General features: G+C 40.2%; 1 protein-coding gene across 1 annotated transcript in view; it reads right to left on the minus strand.

The window, feature by feature from the left end:
- Positions 1-17,057, minus strand: part of LOC126267596 (Down syndrome cell adhesion molecule-like protein Dscam2) — a 222,942-nt gene that overhangs the window by 18,669 nt on the left and 187,216 nt on the right. The gene's annotated exons all lie outside the window — the stretch shown is intronic.

The following is a 17,057-nucleotide window of genomic DNA, read 5'->3' on the forward strand; positions in this document are numbered from 1 at the left end:
AATAAAGTAAGGCACTCCCAGTTCTTGGCTGATCCATGGTGAGACAGGCGAAAAATTAGACTAATGGAGGAGTATTAGTATTATCTCTATTTTCATTTGATCTCTCTTTTTCTCTCCTTTATCTATGCACAGTTTTTAATATAATATTTCATTACGTGAAATCAGCCAAATAGGATCTTTAGTGGAGTCCTTTGTCTTGGTAATCAGCAGCCGGCTTGCTGTAAGAGATCTTTACATTTATTATTACTGTTAAACACTGCAGTCAGTCAGGGGAATCAATCATTTGGGCAAATTGTTCCTTTTACAAAAGATTGCAAATTCCAGATGTGTACGAAGACTTTTTGGACGATTTAACACAGACTCAGTGATTGCAGGCTCTCTTCGACACAGCTGAAACTTTCCCACTAATTACAGGGCCAACATGATCATCAAATGATTAAGAAAAAAAGTCATTTGTTTATTCACTCCAGAACAAAAAAGTCACAAACCTTATTTATGGAGGAAATTGTGTATTAAATCCATCTCCATTACATGTCCAGATCTCCGGTGATTCCATGCCTTAATTATTTTCCTTTTATAGTCTCTTTTTCTTCAAACAAACCGCTAGTGGCACAAATGTTAACTGGCACGCTTTAGCGAGAAGAAAAGCAGAATATGTATCTCTCAGAAACACGTCAATCCCTCAACAGATACTCCAGAAGCTGTCCTAGTTACCACTCTCACAACCACGGAGAATGCATATATGCATCTCTGTTATTTCGAAGAATAAACACACTATAAAATACTTTGGCGTCGTCGAGCTGTCGCTGCATATATTATGAGAAAATCAGATCAGATATCTTTTCCAAAGTGAATGCATGTGGATGGTTTGATTGAAAATGATTAATTGGTGCTGGTAGAGGGTATTTTCTGTGGGGACATTACAACCTGCAGCTCCTCTTAAAGCATTCAGCTGCAGTTTTCACCTAACAATTCTAACAAAGTATTTATGTCCACTTGCAAATAACACTGTCTGCTGTCTACATACTAAAAAAGTCAAGATGTGTTCCATACAAACATTATAGATATGCTGAAGTTACATCACTGAGTCCAAATACGCTGATAAATTATGGTAATAATGGATAATGAAGTTTTTTTAACATTTGGGAGTTTTCATTGGTCTGCATAATCTCTATTGGTTATAGACTTTGGCACCAGAGTTAAAGTTCTGTTCTGAATCATACATAGGGATATGTAGCCTAAATGGAAATCAGTTTTACTTATGATACTGTGGTTTCAAATCAAGCAGTTCATACTAAATTCATTCTTGTTATTAAAACAAGGGCCAATGAGGAGTAAATGTGTTGGTACATAAGTGTAAGAATCCCTAGGTCTCTGAAAAGGGTTCTACAAAATGTTTGGTATGCCAACTGACCTTTACTTCTGTTATATATATTTAACTCTTATTTGTTTGGAAGTGCATAATAAGCTCAGTGTCCATTGGTCACGGGATGGGTTGTTTTATTTCATGTGGTGTGTATGATGCCTGAACATTGCTGCTGGATGTGGCATACAACACAAGTGTAGACACAATATCTGAAAAGTCAATTTAAAAACAAAGATGCTGTAACTTACCAAACGAGAAAGTGTTGGTTGTTGATAGGCACAATAAAAAACACACGAACACACACACAAATTTCAAGCTTTCGAATCTCAAGGTTGCTTCATCAGGAAAGAGGGAAGGAGAGGGAAAGACAAAAGGATGTGGGTTTTATGGGAGAGGGTAATACACAGACACAGGCAGACATATGTAAATGCAAAGAGCTCTTTTGTCTTTCCGTCTCCTTCCCTTTCTACTGATGAAGCAACCTTGGGTTGCGAAAGCTTGAAATTTGTGTGTGTGTGTGTTTTGTTGTGCCATCAACAACCAATGCTTTCTCGTTTGGTAAGTTACAGCATCTTTGTTTTTATATATATTTTTTCCCACATGGAATGTTTTTCTCTATTATATTCATATCTGAAAAGTCTGTTATACATAGTTGTGTAATGAACATGTCAGGCTGTCTCCTGTTAACTGCTTTGAATAAGCAGTGGTAATTGGTACGAAACACAAAAGTTGTAGCATATGGAAGGTCACACAAGAATTTGGGTTTCCAACATCAACAGTATCTAGGGTGGATCTTCAATATTGCAGAGACAATGTTTCCCACACATAAACTGCAGCACAGGAAGATGACAATTGCCTGACAAATGCTTATCACACCATTATTACTCTGTGAGATGTGGAACCTAATATAAATGATGCAGCTGATAGTCACTAACATCAGCATCTGGCTTTCAGAATTCTTATGCAGAAACCAAATCTCCACCATAAGAATGATGTCCACTATCTCAGTGATATACACTCCTGGAAATTGAAATAAGAACACCGTGAATTCATTGTCCCAGGAAGGGGAAACTTTATTGACACATTCCTGGGGTCAGATACACCACATGATCACACTGACAGAACCACAGGCACATAGACACATGCAACAGAGCATGCACAATGTCGGCACTAGTACAGTGTATATCCACCTTTTGCAGCAATGCAGGCTACTATTCTCTCATGGAGATGATCGTAGAGATGCTGGATGTAGTCCTGTGGAACGGCTTGCCATGCCATTTCCACCTGGCGCCTCAGTTGGACCAGTGTTCTTGCTGGACGTCCAGACCGCGTGAGACGACGCTTCATCCAGTCCCAAACATGCTCAATGGGGGACAGATCCGGAGATCTTGCTGGCCAGGGTAGTTGACTTACACCTTCTAGAGCACGTTGGGTGGCACGGGATACATGCGGACGTGCATTGTCCTGTTGGAACAGCAAGTTCCCTTGCCGGTCTAGGAATGGTAGAACGGTGGGTTCGATGATGGTTTGGATGTACCGTGCACTATTCAGTGCCCCTCGATGATCACCAGATGTGTACGGCCAGTGTAGGAGATCGCTCCCCACACCATGATGCCGGGTGTTGGCCCTGTGTGCCTCGGTCGTATGCAGTCCTGATTGTGGCGCTCACCTGCACGGCGCCAAACACGCATACGACCATCATTGGCACCAAGGCAGAAGCGACTCTCATCGCTGAAGACGACACGTATCCATTCGTCCCTCCATTCACGCCTGTCGCGACACCACTGGAGGCGGGCTTCACAATGTTGGGGTGTGAGCGGAAGACGGCCTAACGGTGTGCGGGACCGTAGCCCAGCTTCATGGAGACGGTTGCGAATGGTCCTCGCCGATACCCCAGGAGCAACAGTGTCCCTAATTTGCTGGGAAGTGGCGGTGCGGTCCCCTACGGCACTGCGTAGGATCCTACGGTCTTGGCGTGCATCCGTGCGTCGCTGCGGTCTGGTCCCAGGTCGACGGGCACGTGCACCTTCCGCCGACCACTGGCGACAACATCGATGTACTGTGGAGACCTCATGCCCCACGTGTTGAGCAATTCGGCGGTACGTCCACCTGGCCTCCCGCATGCCCACTATACGCCCTCGCTCAAAGTCCGTCAACTGCACATACGGTTCACGTCCACGCTGTCGCGGCATGCTACCAGTGTTAAAGACTGCGATGGAGCTCCGTATGCCACGGCTAACTGGCTGATACTGACGGCGGCAGTGCACAAATGCTGCGCAGCTAGCGCCATTCAATGGCCAACACCGCGGTTCCTGGTGTGTCCGCTGTGCCGTGCGTGTGATCATTGCTTGTACAGCCCTCTCGCAGTGTCCGGAGCAAGTATGATGGGTCTGACACACCAGTGTCAATGTGTTCTTTTTTCCATTTCCAGGAGTGTATTTTGGGGCAACTCTGTGCACTCAGCAAGAATATTCCTAACCAAAAAATCTCTGGTGTCACTTCGCGAACTTTATGCACTGTTCAGATGTCTTGGTATTCAGACATTACCAAACCTGTACATAAATTCCCCAGCATGATATTTATTGTTGAAAACATTGAATCATTTAGAAGAAACTGCAAATTTCATCCAGTGGATACTAGCTGGAATCAATAGGCTTCTAGCCAGAACCAAAAAAACTGAGTGATAAACCCCCATGTATTAAAATCCAAGTTGGAAGGTTTCCTTGTGACTCACTCCTATTCTGGACAGCAGTTTCTCACAGTACATGAGAACTTTTCTCTGTAATGTGTTATTTATTCATATTCTCTCTAACAATTTTTTCTTGTTTCAAAATTATTTTATTTGTAATTTTTCTGATCAGCACTCAGCAAACATCATTCTGGTTTGTTCTGCAGCAAAGTAGCTTTGGTTCACACAATCCCATGTAATGCAATAAATAAATAAATAAATAAATATGCATCTTAGGCAATCTACAGTCAGTATTCTTCTGTGAGTCAGATCACCACAGATTTAGATGTGGGACATCTGGAACACAATTCTATTAGGATTGCAAGAAGACATGCACCACACAAGCTTCAGCAGCAGAGGAGCGACTCACTATTAACATAACAGCCAGGTCTTTCCCATACCTTTTGCCCACTCAGTGTGTGAGTGCCTTTTATCAGTATACTTGTGTCTTCAACAAACATCATAGTTTTTGAAGAGTCCTTTTGGGCTGTCTGAAAGGTTTTCACAGTTTACAAGTGTTCTGAATAACAAATTTTGTAATATATAGGAGTTCATGATTTGCAGTGATTGTGAATAAGTGACATACCATCTCATACTAGTTTTTCCTTTCAATAGGAGTATATATCGACTATATTTATCATAAAATAATGCTACTGTCAAACTTTCTTCATAACCATAACCTGAAAACACTTCGGAGAAATGGTAGAACTTGTGCCGAGTTATCTGTTGTCATAAAAAGTATCTCACGTTTGGCTGCAATATACTGAAATTCCAAAAAAAAAAAAACTGCTGATAGTACCTGTGGCATGTCAGATTCATAAATTAAAAGAGAATCAGCAATCTCAGTATAAAGTTATTTGCTTGCCATTCTGTAACATACTGCACCAGGCATAAATTTTTACTGTTCTGTAAAATATTGCACCAGGCATAATGTAGCCCCACTGTATTTGCTGTTCTCAGGCAGGGAATGAGTTGGTTACTCCATGTTCCATCATTAGCTGTCTGCCTGAATGTAAGTGGCGGTTCACTGTTGAGCTTAGGTGTCCTGTACAGAGTACACATGGACCAAGGAATGCTCAGGATTGGATTAAATCTGATCCAGTTTTCGTTCCATAGACCCAAAAAATAGATGGTTCTCATAGTTGTGGAACATGTCAGAAAATATAACATAGAAAACCTAAAACATTTGAATGTAATACTCACTACACTGGTCATTTGTCAGGAGATTGTCAAAATAGGTGAATACATCACAGTGAACTGCAACTGCTAATATTTACAGAATTAATACACTGTGAGAATGGAACATACTTATGCACTTTTAATAAATTTATCATACACCAAATACCTAAGCTTGACTTACACCCAAGTGCTGACAGAATTGAAATATAACAGACAGTTTTACTTAAGCTGGTCTATCAATCCCTGTTAAGATTTAATCTATAGAGTAGAAGGAGATGCCTATCAAAAAGCTATTCAAGCTGTATTTAAAATGTGCTTTATCTGAAATCAAGTTTTTAATTGTTGCTGGAAATTTAGTGAAAATGTGTGTTCCTGAATACGGGACCCCTTTTTGGACCAAGGTAATGATTTTATGTCTGTATGTGGATTTTTTTATTCCTAGTACTGATAATATGCATCGAGCTATTGGTTGAAAATAGATATATATTACAATAAATTTCATTAAGAATTAAAATACTTGCAAGCATTGATTACAACACAAATTTCCTTGAACAGGTTTCTAATGATGTTGTTGAATTTGCACCACAAATGACCCTTATTATACAGTTTTGCATGTTAGAAACTGAATCTGATCCATCTCCTCCATCTGACATCATTATCGCAGCAAATACAGACTTGTTTAGGCACTCAGCAATTCTGTAGTATGCCCTTACCAACTGAATTTATTTTTAAGTTGTAATACCAGATATTTAACACTGTCAACCTCTTCAATTTGCATGTCTTAATATGTTATGCACATGCTGGAAGGAAATTTTTTACAGGTTCTGAAATGCATATAGTGGGTCTTTTTAAAGTAACAATGATCCCTGTATCACACAAATGTGAGATGCTGTCACTCTCAGAAACTCAAACTGAGCCAGTGGGACTAACTTCATTTGTTTTGGGGAAACCTGTTTTGTCCCACATCAAGAGGAGGCAAACATAAACGGTTAGGGGCTGTTTATCAGCAGCAGTTCAAATGTACAGTGAATGATGGTACTCCTTAGGGAGTTGGCAACAAGGGGTAGGAAAGGACACCAGTTGCAATCAGTTTGTATGCCTGGGGGCCTCATTCAGTATGTTGGAGAGGTTATCCTGGCAGCCATTGAAGGAACAGGGTGTAAGTAACTGCAGACTGTAGCACACATTGAGACAAACAACGCCTGCCATCTAAATTCTGAAGTCATATCTGGATCATTCCAGTGGCTACTAGACCTGCTTACTTAGTTTCAATAAAGCTCACAATCTGCAGCATTGTCCACAGAACAGATCATGACTCACTGGTTCTTTGTCGAGTGAAGGTTTGAATGAGAGACTCTGAGGGTTCTGCGACAAGCTAAGCTGTGATCTCCTAGCCTTGCTTCACAGGGTTTAGAGTTGTAGGGTGCACACAAGGATTTTTCACATTATGCAACTCTTCACCCAATCCAGATAATGATAGCTATAGAAAACCCAGAAATATCACTGTAAGATTAAAAGAAATGTCTCCCAGAGGTGAGAGTATTTAAATCCTAATGATAAACTGCTGAAATTTTCACAACAAAGTGCCAGAGTTCGAAACACTGTGAAGCTCATGTAATATTAGGCACAGAAAGCTGGTTAAAATACTAAGTTGACAGTAGTGAGATCATTGGGGAAAATTTATAGCAAATGGTCAGGGAAAGGTAAGTGGAGGTGGTGTATTTGCTGCATAAGACAAGAAACTCAAACCTACCAAGACAGAAACTGATATTGGATGCGAGATTGTCTGGGCAAGACTCAGTATCAATGGAGAGGGGTGGCAGAGGGGAGGTAGGGCAAAAAATTATGATGTGTTTCTTGTACTGATCACCATATTGTCTTCCTGATGTACCTGAAAACTTTAGGGAAGACCTTGGTTCACTTGTAGTTAAGTTCCCTACAAACATAAGTTACACACTGTAATCATTGTTGGAGACTTTAATCATCAAAAAGTTATTTGGGATGATTATAGTTTTGTTAGTTGTGAGCATGATGAGACATCCTGTGAAATGATACCAAATGCCTTCTCAGAAAACTACCTAGAAGTAATAGTTCAGAATCCAACTCACAAAGGAAATATATTAGATCAAACGGCAACAAACAGACCTGACCTCTTTGTGGAAGTCCACATTGAAACTGGTATCAGTTATAGCAACAATAAATACCAAAACACAAAAGGCACCTACAACAAGCAGAATGATTTATATCTTCAGCAAACTACACAGAGAAACAATAGTGTCGTACCTTAATGAGGAACTTAAAAATTTTACCTAAGGCACGATAAAAGAATAGTTGACTACACACTGAATAGAAATGAAATATATCCAGTAGGACAGTTCATAATGGGAGAGATACTCCATAGTTCTATAGTATACATTCACTGCAAAGAAACTTCTAAAGAAACAGATGCTACTACATAATAGGTGTACAACAAAGCATAGGGCAAGAGATTGAGAAATACTAAATGAAAGGCATTTGGCAGTCAAGCAAGCAACATGTGAAGCCTTCATTGAGTACCGTAGCAGAATACTGTCAAGTGCTCTCTCACAAAACCCGAAGAAATTCTGGTCATATGTAAAGGTTGTTAGTGACACCAAAGTTACTGTCCAGTTCATGGTGAAGAGCCTTGTTGTGACTCAGAGGCGTTTTTGACAATAGTTTAACACATGACGGGTCCCATGCAAGAATGCCATCCACAGGTTGTACGATAAATTTGTACAGGAAGGAACAGTATTGGAAGCGATGTGACCTCAGCCTAAGCCTGTTTGTTCACTGGAGAATACTGAAGCGGTACAAGTTGCTGTACAGAGAAGTCCTGGAAAATTGTGTAGAAAGGCAGCAGTTCAACCGGGAATATCCAGACGCTCTGTTCAATGCATTCTTAAAAGTAACCTCCATATGTACCCATACAAGAAGACCTGTGCACAGAAGCTCACTGAATAACACACGCAGCAGAGACTACTGTTTGCTCAGTGGGCGGAGGATAGGGAAGAAACTCTCAGCAACGTTTGATTTTCAGACGAGGCACATTTTCATTTAGCCGTTGTGGTTAAAAAAAAAAAAAGTATGCTTTTGGGCCACTGAAAACCCACAAGTGCTTCATGAATGAGAACATTATGCTCCAAGCATTACAGCGTGGGCAGCAATTTCCAGTCACGGACATATTGGACCCTTCTTCTTTGAAGAAACTGCAAACAGCGAGCGTTATTTGAGCATGCTTCACAATAGCTTCATTCCACAGCTTCTTGCTACTGCCTTTCCCTTCAACACATAGTGGTTCATGCAAGATGGAGCAAGGCCACATACTGCAAACACTGTGTTGGAGTTTTTAGATGAGCATTTCACTCAGGTTTCCAGGTCGCTTCAATGACAGACAAAATTGGCCCCCAATAGTCCAGACCTCAATCCATGTGACTTTTTTCTTTGGGGTACCTAAAGAAAAAAATTTCCTGAAGCATCCAAGAGATTTAATGGAGCTCAGAAGACTTATTCTTCAAGCTTGCAGTGAAATTACGGAAGACATGTGCCGTAGGGTAATCACTAACTTCAGTGTTCATTTGAAGGAAGTTAGGAAGCAAAATGGTGGACATATTGAGCATGTGCTGCATTAGAACAAATCTCCATGGATGGCTCTTCTTTGAAGTATATGTTCCTTTCAGATTATATTGACAATAAAGTTTATATTCAAAAACAAAATGGTAACACATTTCATGTGCCAGCCTGTATTATTGTCAGTGGCATTGATAAACAGCTGAAATTGTTAAAATTGAACAAAGCCACAGGATTTGACTGATGGAATCTCTATCAGTTTCAATTCAACTATAATTTATAGTAGATCCCTCGAACAAAAGACTGTGCCCAGTAGTTGTCAGAAAGCACCAGTCACACCAGATTACAAGAAGGGTAGCAGAAGTAACCCACAAAACTACCATACAATATCCTTGACATCAATTTGTTGTAAAAATCATAGAACATATTCTGAGCTCAAACATAATGAGGTATCTTGAACAGAATGACCTCCTTCATGCCAACCAACATGGATTTTGAAAACATCAATTATGTGAAACTCAACTCATACTTTTTTCACATGACATACTGAAAGCTTTGGATCAAGGCAGTCAGGTAGCTGCAGTATTCCTTGATTCTCTAAAAGCATTTAACTCAGTACCACACCTACATTTATTTTCAAAAGTATGACCATATGGGGTAGCAAGTGAAATTTGTGACTGAACTGAGGATTTCTTGGTAGGGAGAACACAACATGCTGTCTTGGATAAAGAGTCACTGACAGATATAGAAACAACTTTGGATGTACCCCAGAGAAGTGTGTTGGTTCCCTTACTGTCCATGTTGTATGTTAATGATCTTGAGGACAATATTAATGGTAACCCCAGATGTTTTGCATATGATGCAGTCATATACAATGAAGAACAATGTGAATGAAGCTGTACAAACATTCAGTCAGACCCTGATAAGGTTTCAAAGTGATGCAATGGTTGGTAGCTTTGTTTAAAAGTTCAAAAGCGTTCACAAAATTGAAAGAAAAAATAGTATCCTATTAATATAATATTTGTGAGTCCCAAAACCGATAAACTCATACAAATACTTAGGTGTAACACTTAGTAGGGACATAAAGTGGAACAATCATACAACCTCAGTCGTGAGTAGAGCAGGTAGCAGGCTTCGGTTTATTGGTAGAATACTGGGGTAGTGCAATCAGTCTACAATAGAGATTGCTTAAAAATAACTCATGGGACCCATCCTAGAAATTGCTCATGTGCATGGTATCTGTACCAAATAGAACTAAATGGGATATTGAACATATACAGAGAAGGGCAGCACCAATGGTCACTCAGATTGCAAAAGAAATGAACTGGCAGACTCTTGAGGATATATGTAAACTATTCTGAGAAAATCTACTGACAAAATTTGAAGAACTGAAGACTCTAGGGATATACTACAAACCACTCACACAGGAATTATGAGGATAAGATTAGATTAATTAGTGAATACACAGAGGCATTTAAACAATCATTTTTCCTGGGCTCCATACATGAGCGGAACAAGAAAAAGCCCAAATAACTGGTATGGTTGGATGTACCCTCTACCATGCACTTCACAGTGGTTCACAGAGTATATATGTAGATGTAGATGTGCTTCAGTGTTCCAGATAAACCACTTATGTAGGTCAAAAATAGGAGTAGACCAAGGAGTGAACCTTATACAAACTATATTTACACTGCTAGACAATTGCTAAAGAACAGCTGTCAATTATTAAAAACAACTGACAATTTCTACAGAACACCCATCCAGTGATAGTAAAAGGAAATGTAAATGGTAGGTTGTGTTAACTGCAGCAAAGCATGTGCACAAACACACTGTAGGCATTTGGGAGTTCATCCAGTATGGTCTTTGACATTTTGTGTGGTATTGTAACATGTCTGCAAGACATAATATGAGTGCTTATGATTGTGGATGATCAGTTGGATGGCTCAAAGCCAGCCAAAGTGCCACTACTGTGGTCACAGTAATGAGGTCCAAAAGTGTCATGTGACGTTTAAAAAGACGACTGAAGGTGAAAACACTATGTGAAAGCATACCAGTGGTTATAGATGGATGACCCCACCACAAGAGGATTGATATGTAGCCCTTGTGTCAAAAAGGAACAGACATTTCACTCCTAGGAAGATCGCTGCAGACCTCACAACTGCTACCGGTGCACATGTCTCTGTCAGAAACATTTCGAAACAATTAAATCAGACTGGCTTGTATGCTCAGAAGCCTGTTGAATGCATCCCACTTCAACCATGCCATCATTGAGAAAAAGTTCATTGGTTTAGGGAGCATGTTAACTAGGGTCAGCAACAGTGGTCCAGAGTGACAGCCTCCAACAAATCATGCTTCACTGTGGAAAATGAATCTAGTTACCAGTCAGTGTGGAGAGAGAGGTAAAAACATTACACACCACAGAATATTTCACGAATGTCAAATCAGTATGGCCTAGCTATTGTGGTGTGAGCAGGACTTATGCACAATACCTGAACACTGTTGCAAATCTTTGCATGAGGTGCTGTTACATCACAGTGGTATTTCAAGGAGACTATCTGGATTCGCAATACCTCAACACTGCTGCATGTCTTTGGATGAGGTACTGTTACACCACAGTGGTATTTCAAGGAGACTATCTGGACCATATCAGTTTGTTTAGGGATGCAGTATGTCTCAATTTTCTGTTTAGAGATGATGTGGTGTGCCCACGCACACATAACAGCTGAGGTGTCTGATACAATGGAAATGAAGATATTGAACATACAGAATGGCCTGCATGGTCTTCAGACCTAAAGCCTGTACAGCATGCCTGGGATGCTCTTGGCACATGCGTTTCTCAACAAATACCTTCTTCCCTAACTGTGCAAGAACTGAAAACTGACCAGAGACTGGAAGGGAGAGTATCCCACTAGGAATCCCCAGTGGTTTGGTAACCAGCAATGGTTTGGTGGTTAGCATGAATAACAGATGCAAAATGTGTATTAGTGCCCAAGAAGGGCATATTCCTTACTGAGAGCCCGACCTTTATGTTGAGAATCTGACCTGCTTCAAACAGGTTATTGTGCTCTTCCACGTGTTGAAATCCATCATGATTTTTTTGTTATAATTATACCACTCCACCTCTATTACATATGTACTGTGTTTCATTTCATCTGTCATTGCCTGTGATTACTCCTGACCAAAAATGTCTCTGTTCCTTAGCTGTTATCAAGCAGTCTAATCCAAGATGAATCTTCCAACCTGCAGCATAATGTGCATTGTTTTGAGACTTGCTAGCAGATTCAAATTGTGTCCCAGACTCAGAGCATTGCCACTGATGGGCAATGTTGTTAGTCACAGAGCTATCCAGGCACGTATGATGACCTGCCCTCACAGCTTCATTATGGCCACTATTTATTTCATACTTCCTAAACATTACTGAAGCTCTCCTGCATATCTTGCTGGACTGGTACTCCTGAAAGGAAGTTGTGGCAACAACTGTTTATTAATGATGTGCCCTTATAATAACTGAGCTAACATTTGTAATTTTATGACATCAGTGATGAATACTAATTTATTATAAGCAGGTGCAACAACCTATATGGCATGAAATACCATTCAGAATCTTCTTTGAAATACTTGATAATGGAATAGGACCAAAATTATACAATCATACACCAAATAAATAAAAATGACAGTTGAAGACAGTATGAAATCATTTAAACAATAGGAGATTGTTTCCAGAATGAATCTTTTGCTATGCACTTGAGTGGCACTTTTCTTAAACTTCTTGGCAGTTTAAAACTGCTCTGGACTGAGAATCAAACCTAGAACATTAACTTTCACATGTATGTTCATACAGACTGAGCTACTGAAGCACTACTCTTGACCCACCTGTGGAAGGCAGTGTTCCAAATGTGAGTCATGGTCAAGCAGACATTTTTAATTTACCAGTATATTGCTTTCCTCACTCTGGGTCTAGTTTTATTCCTGTTGTATCATTTTTTAGTGTAACCGTCTTTTCTGTTATTAAGATAAGAATCCATCAATCCAGTGGTAATGTGTTAACACCATACCATTTCAGTTTCCCTAATAAAACTTTGTAATCTGCACAATCAAAGGCTTTGGCAATATCATGGAAAATGCTAAGTGAGTAATTTTTCTTGTTTAGTTCTGTAACTAAATGTGTAAGGTCATATATTGCTTCCCCAGTGAAGAAGCCAAAGTGAGCTATTGTTGAATGTTCATTCTCAGAAAGGTGGTTCAATATTCTGTGGAAAGCTACCTCCTCAAAATTTTTTGAGCCCACACGGAGGAGGAAGGTGAATTTATAACTAGGTTTCACTTGCTTGTCTCTTTTTTTTGTAAATGTTTATTATATATACCACACCTCAATTAACTGAGTGGTTTCACTTACCTAATGGTTTTTGTGATGTCTCTAACAGCTCAAATGACAAAACTTAAATCGGCTTGTGAATCTTGCAATGCCCATCGAAGCTGTCTAAAGGATCTGCTTTTGATGGTCTGTTTCTGCCTCTATGTTTTAGTGTCTTCAGATACTTGTTATGAAGAATTTATTTAATTTAGTGGCTGCTGATTCAACTTTAATGTCATCTGTCTTGATGATACATTGATCAGGGAGTTAAATACAATTTTCTTTACTAAGTTTCCTTACTCAGCTTTTCTCTTAGAATTTTGAATTTTTTGTACATAGCACTTGGTTTCTTACTTTTTGGTGGCAAGTTGACATGACATATTTCCAAATTAGTCTATTCTTCATCTACATACCACTCTTCTGCTATGCCAGCCTCTATTATGTGACTTATGAGACATGCTCATGCCTGTACATTGTTGCAACTCTCAATTTGTCAAAGTATGGATGAACCATGTGTGTGTGTGTGTGTGTGTGTGTGTGTGTGTGTGTGTGTGTGTGTGTGTGGTGATAATTCACTTGCATTGTAGGTTATACATCTCTACCGTAATAGCATGTCATCGCACAGTCATGCGACTTTGGTGACAAGATAACTATAGCTGAAAATGACAACTGCTCCTTTGGTATTCTGATGCCCAACTATTGATGCCACATGTGTTGAGAGGTGCAAAGTTCCCCATTCCTTGCATATGGTTCATTGATTAACAGGACATCCACACTGATTCCCTCTCTGATCCTTGGCAATCCCTCATAACTTATGCACCACGCATAGTATCGATCTGGAGGAAACTACTACAGCTAGAGCTACCACTAAAATAAAATTAAGTTCAAGATAAAGTAGTATGAGATTTTAAAAGTTGAAATTCAGTACCTGCCTCCTTTTAGTATGCCGGCTGGACAGAAGACCAGAAGATAGCCTAACTACACAGCTGGCTGCAGGACTCCAGAGGGGCTTGATGGACATTTGCATGGTCATTTTCTCCACATAGTCAATGGTATCAAAAGTTCTGGACATGGTTTTGGCTTCTGGATTTGGACACAGTATAAGCAGCAGGAATGGGTACAGTTAGTAAATGTGTTTTTGACTGCTATGTATCATTACTCTGCTGCACTTCTGCAATTTTGAGTCTCTCACTCACTATGTTTGTACTGTGACCTAGATACTCTGTCACTGCACATGATGAATCACCTGTCTTCTACAGACATATTGGCATCCACATCAGACCACAGCAATTACTGTCCATAATGATACAAGGATTGAACCTTCCTGCTTACAACAACTGCATTTACTATCTGTCATCACTTGCCTGTACCAAATGTGAACTCACTGGATATTTGTGAAGGAATGCTGAGCAGTTTGCTTAGCATCTTTGTCTTTCACTATGTTGACATTTTTAAAATTAAATTAGGCTGTACAGTTTACTGTCAGATGTAAAAGTGGGCCTAATGGGCATAATCAGATAAAATTAACAAATAAATAATTTTTTAAACTCAGTTAACAGTATTTAGTTAATTCCTGAGTCCAAAAACACCCAAATAAATAACAGCACTCCTGTATTCAGAGGCATTCATCTTACTATCACTTTTAAGATGTAAATCTTCAATTTCATACCCTTCATACATGCTAAGTTGGTAAGATGATGATGCCCATCTGCTGAACGCCACATTCAAATCCATTATCATTTTCATATCCTAGATTTCAAAGCTATTAATGTATCTGAACATTTTTATTTTTAGTCAGTTGCACAGGTTTTCTATGTACGGTATGGCAACTGTTGTCCTGCAAGAGCTTTTTGTTCAGTTTCTGCCAGTTGATTTCCTTCATAACCAAATATGGTATTAACTCTTAGTCGTAATAGCTACTGTTTAGTTGTCATTAGCCTTGATATGAGGTGGAACATGATTCTTTTTGATACCTCATGCAAGGTTCCATGCCTGACTCAGTAGTAGACCACTATCTTGGATGGTTAAAGCATCACAAACCCTCATTTCAGTGGCCTCCTAAACAATGCAATCCCAGAAGGAGCAAGATTGCATAAGTATTTTGGTGTTGTTATAATCTATAGTACAGCCATTCTTATACTGTGGTTGGCAATGGCTGATATTCATTCTGACGTACATGTTCATGGCACCTCTCTTCTGTACTGCACGCAGTTTCCCCAGTGCTTTGCTGCACTGACTGGGAATTTGTAGACCCCCAGTTTTTGGAGGCCTTTATCATCCTTTACTAAACCTAGTAGTGTAAAGGTTTTCCGGGGTGGGCAAAATACCCATTTAGCATTTGTCATTCCAAGATTGTGCCAACTTTTCCGTAGATACTGCCAACAAATGGGATGTGTGCTAGTGGTTTGTGCTCTTCTTTTTCTTCTTGCAGTTCTCTAGGTAACTGCTGTTCTCCTTGCTGCTCTGGCCATTCTTCAAATTGTCATCTCCAGGTGCTTCAGCTAAGTTGGAAGGCTGTCTTGTTTGCAGATGGATCACATCCTGTGAGCAAGTGTGAATAAAATGCCTTCATACTGGGAGTTGTAGTGGCCACTGGAGGCATGTTGATACCGATCAGTGTGTGTAGGTTTTCTGTAACACAATGTGTTGGTTTTCGTTGGGCTTGTTCTGTGGCCTTCTCCTCAAAATCTTCCACAAACAAATTTGCTTCACTTGGTGAGAGAGGACACCTCATGGCCATGCTGTCCACCTGCTGGTGAATAATTTCTTACTTATTAGTTAGATGTAGTCATTTAATGGTACTGGTGAAGAGGGATACTGTGTCAAAACTCCCCAACAGGCAATTATTGTTGTGGCAAAGTTCTTGTAATGTTGTGCAAAGTAAATGGATTTGCTGATGTGATGTCCACATTTTTCTGCAGGTGGACTCAGAAGAGCGATCAGCTGTTGGGCCAAGCCGTATCTTGCTGGTCCTGTATTCTAGTTGTGGAGCACAGCGGAATGCTCTCTTTGTGGACTTTTGACAGTCATCATGGTGCAACTGCTCAAGATCAAAACTTTTTGACAGTTTTCAAGTGAAAGGTACCTTGAAGAAGTTCGATATTTATCTCTGGAGGCAACTTGTCAGATCTCCTTCTGTCTTTCTGTATGGTGAGGTCCCCACCCAACAGTGATAGCATGGGCTGGAGACCAGAGTTTGGAGCAAGATGCTGCTATCCAGCTCCCCACTGTCACCATTTACAGTGGCAGCCACACAGATAGCAATAGTAGTAGAGTGGAGGGGGGTAACAACCAGCATATATACCGGGTGGTTATAATTAAACTTTCCCTATTTAACACATTATAACATGGAAACTAATTACTGCATGAGTACCAAATTTGGTAGCATAAATGTCAAGACATGGGGAAGGGAAATAATGCAGAATCAATTCAATTGAAACACTTTTAATGAGCTCCTACGGTACACCATACCATTACATACCAGTAACATTACTGCTGCTGGCCGCAGTGGTCTCGGGGTTCTAGGCGCGCAGTCCGGAACCATGCGACTGCTACGGTCGCAGGTTCAAATCCTGCCTCGGGCATGGATGTGTGTGATGTCCTTAGGTTAGTTAGGTTTAAGTAGTTCTAAGTTCTAGGGGACCACAGCTGTTAAGTCCCGTAGTGCTCAGAGCCATCATTACTGCTACAAAAGGGGCTCAATATGGCACCCATCAGTGTCTAGAAGAGTCTGAAAGTGCAGGATTGCATTCTGCATAGCAGAACAAAGTATGTCCGTAGGTATGCTGGCTACCTCTCTTGGCATGCTGTGCTTCAGATCAGCACATGTGTAAATGTTCCCC

The sequence above is a fragment of the Schistocerca gregaria genome, chromosome 4 (genome assembly GCF_023897955.1).
Source record: "Schistocerca gregaria isolate iqSchGreg1 chromosome 4, iqSchGreg1.2, whole genome shotgun sequence".
In the NCBI taxonomy this organism is placed as follows: Eukaryota; Metazoa; Arthropoda; class Insecta; order Orthoptera; family Acrididae; genus Schistocerca; species Schistocerca gregaria.